The following is a 6000-nucleotide window of genomic DNA, read 5'->3' on the forward strand; positions in this document are numbered from 1 at the left end:
GTGTATAACATCAGCCCCATCACCCCCCAGTGTATAACATCCAGCCCCATCACCCCCCAGTGTATAACATCCAGCCCCATCACCACCCCCAGTGTATAACATCCAGCCCCATCACCCCCCCAGTGTATAACATCCAGCTCCATCACCCCCCTGTGTATAACATCCAGCCCCATCACCCCCCGGTGTATAACATCCAGCCCCATCACCCCCCGGTGTATAACATCCAGCCCCATCACCCCCCAGTGTATAACATCCAGCCCCTCACCCCCCAGTGTATAACATCAGCCCCATCACCCCCCGGTGTATAACATCAGCCCCATCACCCCCCAGTGTATAACATCCAGCCCCATCACCCCCCAGTGTATAACATCCAGCCCCATCACCCCCCTGTGTATAACATCCAGCCCCATCACCCCCCAGTGTATAACATCAGCCCCATCACCCCCCAGTGTATAACATCAGCCCCATCACCCCCCAGTGTATAACATCCAGCCCCATCACCCCCCCAGTGTATAACATCCAGCTCCATCACCCCCCTGTGTATAACATCCAGCCCCATCACCCCCCGGTATAACATCCAGCCCCATCACCCCCCGGTGTATAACATCCAGCCCCATCACCCCCCAGTGTATAACATCCAGCCCCTCACCCCCCAGTGTATAACATCCAGCCCCATCACCCCCCAGTGTATAATATCCATCCCCATCACTACCCCCAGTGTATAACATCCAGCCCCCCCCCAGTGTATAACATCCAGCCCCCCCCCCCAGTGTATAACATCAGCCCCATCACCACCCCCAGTGTATAACATCCAGCTCCATCACCCCCCGGTGTATAACATCCAGCCCCATCACCCCCCAGTGTATAACATCCAGCCCCATCACCACCCCCAGTGTATAACATCAGCCCCATCACCACCCCCAGTGTATAACATCCAGCCCCATCACCCCCCAGTGTATAACACCAGCCCCATCACCCCCCGGTGTATAACATCAGCCCCATCACCACCCCCAGTGTATAACATCCAGCCCCATCACCCCCCAGTGTATAACATCCAGCCCCATCACCCCCAGTGTATAACATCAGCCCCATCACCCCCCGGTGTATAACATCAGCCCCATCACCACCCAGTGTATAACATCAGCCCCATCACCCCCCAGTGTATAACATCCAGCCCCATCACCCCCCAGTGTATAACATCAGCCCCATCACCCCCCGGTGTATAACATCAGCCCCATCACCACCCAGTGTATAACATCCAGCCCCCTCACCTCCCCCGGTGTATAACATCCAACCCCATCACCACCCCTGGTGTATTACATCATCCCCATCACCACCCCCGGTGTATAACATCATCCCCATTACCACCTCCAGTGTATAACATCCAGCCCCATCACCCCCCCAGTGTATAACATCCAGCCCCATCACCCCCCAGTGTATAACATCCAGCCCCATCACCACCCCCAGTGTATAACATCCAGCCCCATCACCACCCCCAGTGTATAACATCCAGCCCCCCCCAGTGTATAACATCAGCCCCATCACCCCCCAGTGTATAACATCAGCCCCATCACCCCCCCAGTGTATAACATCAGCCCCATCACCCCCCCAGTGTATAACATCAGCCCCATCACCCCCCCCAGTGTATAACATCCAGCCCCATCACCCCCCCAAGTGTATAACATCCAGCCCCTCACCCCAGTGTATAACATCCAGCCCCATCACCCCCCAGTGTATAACATCAGCCCCATCACCCCCCAGTGTATAACATCCAGCCCCATCACCCCCCAGTGTATAACATCAGCCCCATCACCCCCCAGTGTATAACATCCAGCCCCTCACCCCAGTGTATAACATCCAGCCCCTCACCCCAGTGTATAACATCCAGCCCCATCACCCCCCAGTGTATAACATCAGCCCCATCACCCCCCAGTGTATAACATCCAGCCCCTCACCCCAGTGTATAACATCCAGCCCCTCACCCCAGTGTATAACATCCAGGCCCATCACCCCCCAGTGTATAACATCCAGCCCCATCACCACCCCCAGTGTATAACATCCAGCCCCATCACCCCCCAGTGTATAACATCCAGCCCCTCACCCCAGTGTATAACATCCAGCCCCATCATCCCCCAGTGTATAACATCAGCCCCATCACCACCCCCAGTGTATAACATCCAGCCCCATCACCCCCCAGTGTATAACATCAGCCCCATCACCCCCCGGTGTATAACATCAGCCCCATCACCCCCCAGTGTATAACATCCAGCCCCATCACCCCCCAGTGTATAACATCCAGCCCCATCACCCCCCAGTGTATAACATCCAACCCCTCACCCTCCAGTGTATAACATCAGCCCCATCACCCCCCAGTGTATAACATCAGCCCCATCACCACTCCCAGTGTATAACATCCAGCCCCATCACCCCCCAGTGTATAACATCCAGCCCCATCACCCCCCAGTGTATAACATCCAGCCCCATCACCCCCCAGTGTATAACATCAGCCCCATCACCCCTCAGTGTATAACATCAGCCCCATCACCCCCCAGTGTATAACATCAGCCCCATCACCCCCCGGTGTATAACATCAGCCCCATCACCCCACAGTGTATAACATCCAGCCCCTCACCCCCCAGTGTATAACATCCAGCCCCATCACCACCCCCAGTGTATAACATCCAGCCCCATCACCCCCCCAGTGTATAACATCCAGCTCCATCACCCCCCTGTGTATAACATCCAGCCCCATCACCCCCCGGTGTATAACATCCAGCCCCATCACCCCCCCGTGTATAACATCCAGCCCCATCACCCCCCAGTGTATAACATCCAGCCCCTCACCCCCCAGTGTATAACATCCAGCCCCATCACCACCCCCAGTGTATAACATCCAGCCCCCCCCCAGTGTATAACATCCAGCCCCCCCCCCCAGTGTATAACATCAGCCCCATCACCACCCCCAGTGTATAACATCCAGCTCCATCACCCCCCGGTGTATAACATCCAGCCCCATCACCCCCCAGTGTATAACATCAGCCCCATCACCCCCCCAGTGTATAACATCAGCCCCATCACCACCCCCAGTGTATAACATCAGCCCCATCACCACCCCCAGTGTATAACATCAGCCCCATCACCACCCCCAGTGTATAACATCCAGCCCCATCACCCCCCAGTGTATAACACCAGCCCCATCACCCCCCGGTGTATAACATCAGCCCCATCACCACCCCCAGTGTATAACATCAGCCCCATCACCCCCCAGTGTATAACATCCAGCCCCATCACCACCCAGTGTATAACATCCAGCCCCATCACCCCCCAGTGTATAACATCAGCCCCATCACCCCCGGTGTATAACATCAGCCCCATCACCACCCAGTGTATAACATCAGCCCCATCACCCCCCGGTGTATAACATCCAGCCCCATCACCCCCCGGTGTATAACATCAGCCCCATCACCACCCAGTGTATAACATCCAGCCCCATCACCCCCCAGTGTATAACATCAGCCCCATCACCCCCCAGTGTATAACATCCAGCCCCATCACCCCCCAGTGTATAACAACCAGCCCCATCACCCCCCAGTGTATAACATCCAGCCCCATCACCCCCGGTGTATAACATCCAGCCCCATCACCCCCCCAGTGTATAATATCCAACCCCATCACCCCCCCAGTGTATAACATCCAGCCCCATCACCACCCAGTGTATAATATCCAGCCCCATCACCCCCCAGTGTATAACATCCAGCCCCATCACCCCCCAGTGTATAACATCCAGCCCCATCACCCCCCAGTGTATAACATCCAGCCCCATCACCCCCCGGTGTATAACATCCAGCCCCATCACCCCCCCAGTGTATAATATCCAACCCCCCCCCAGTGTATAACATCAGCCCCATCACCACCCCCAGTGTATAACATCAGCCCCATCACCACCCTCAGTGTATAACATCCAGCCCCATCACCCCCCAGTGTATAACATCCAGCCCCATCATCCCCCAGTGTATAACATCCAGCCCCATCACCCCCCAGTGTATAACATCCAGCCCCATCATCCCCCAGTGTATAACATCCAGCCCCATCACCCCCCAGTGTATAACATCAGCCCCATCACCCCCCAGTGTATAACATCCAGCCCCATCACCCCCCAGTGTATAACATCCAGCCCCATCACCCCCCAGTGTATAACATCCAGCCCCATCACCCCCCGGTGTATAACATCCAGCCCCATCACCCCCCCAGTGTATAATATCCAACCCCATCACCCCCCCAGTGTATAACATCCAGCCCCATCACCACCCAGTGTATAACATCAGCCCCATCACCCCCCAGTGTATAACATCCAGCCCCATCACCCCCCAGTGTATAACATCCAGCCCCATCACCCCCCAGTGTATAACATCCAGCCCCATCACCCCCCGGTGTATAACATCCAGCCCCATCACCCCCCCAGTGTATAATATCCAACCCCATCACCCCCCCAGTGTATAACATCCAGCCCCATCACCACCCAGTGTATAACATCCAGCCCCATCACCCCCCAGTGTATAACATCCAGCCCCATCACCCCCCAGTGTATAACATCCAGCCCCATCACCCCCCGGTGTATAACATCAGCCCCATCACCACCCCCAGTGTATAACATCAGCCCCATCACCACCCCCAGTGTATAACATCCAGCCCCATCACCCCCCAGTGTATAACATCCAGCCCCATCACCCCCCGGTGTATAACATCCAGCCCCATCACCCCCCCAGTGTATAATATCCAACCCCCCCCCAGTGTATAACATCAGCCCCATCACCACCCCCAGTGTATAACATCCAGCCCCATCACCCCCCCCAGTGTATGACATCCAGCCCCATCACCCCCAGTGTATAACATCCAGCCCCATCACCCTCCGGTGTATAACATCCAGCCCCATCACCCCCCCAGTGTATAACATCAGCCCCATCACCCCCCAGTGTATAATATCCAGCCCCATCACCCCCCGGTGTATAACATCCAGCCCCATCACCCCCCCAGTGTATAATATCCAACCCCCCCCAGTGTATAACATCAGCCCCATCACCACCCCCAGTGTATAACATCCAGCCCCATCACCCCCCCCAGTGTATAACATCCAGCCCCATCACCCCCCAGTGTATAACATCCAGCCCCATCACCCCCCAGTGTATAACATCCAGCCCCATCACCCCCCGGTGTATAACATCCAGCCCCATCACCCCCCCAGTGTATAACATCCAACCCCCCCCCAGTGTATAATATCCAGCCCCATCACCCCCCAGTGTATAACATCCAGCCCCATCACCACCCCCAGTGTATAACATCCAGCTCCATCACCCCCCTGTGTATAACATCCAGCCCCATCACCCCCCGGTGTATAACATCCAGCCCCATCACCCCCCGGTGTATATCATCCAGCCCCATCACCCCCCAGTGTATAACATCCAGCCCCTCACCCCCCAGTGTATAACATCCAGCCCCATCACCCCCCAGTGTATAACATCCAGCCCCTCACCCTCCAGTGTATAACATCCAGCCCCATCACCCCCCGGTGTATAACATCCAGCCCCATCACCCCCCGGTGTATAACATCCAGCCCCATCACCCCCCAGTGTATAACATCCAGCCCCTCACCCCCCAGTGTATAACATCCAGCCCCATCACCCCCCAGTGTATAACATCCAGCCCCTCACCCCCCAGTGTATAACATCCAGCCCCATCACCCCCCGGTGTATAACATCCAGCCCCATCACCCCCCAGTGTATAACATCAGCCCCATCACCCCCCCAGTGTATAACATCCAGCCCCATCACCACCCCCAGTGTATAACATCCAGCCCCCCCCCCAGTGTATAACATCCAGCCCCCCCCCAGTGTATAACATCAGCCCCATCACCACCCCCAGTGTATAACATCCAGCCCCATCACCACCCCCAGTGTATAACATCCAGCCCCATCACCCCCCAGTGTATAACATCAGCCCCAT

This window comes from Phyllobates terribilis, unplaced genomic scaffold (genome assembly GCF_046119375.1).
Source record: "Phyllobates terribilis strain yellow unplaced genomic scaffold, ASM4611937v1 Scaffold_9__5_contigs__length_417890890, whole genome shotgun sequence".
Taxonomy (NCBI): domain Eukaryota; kingdom Metazoa; phylum Chordata; class Amphibia; order Anura; family Dendrobatidae; genus Phyllobates; species Phyllobates terribilis.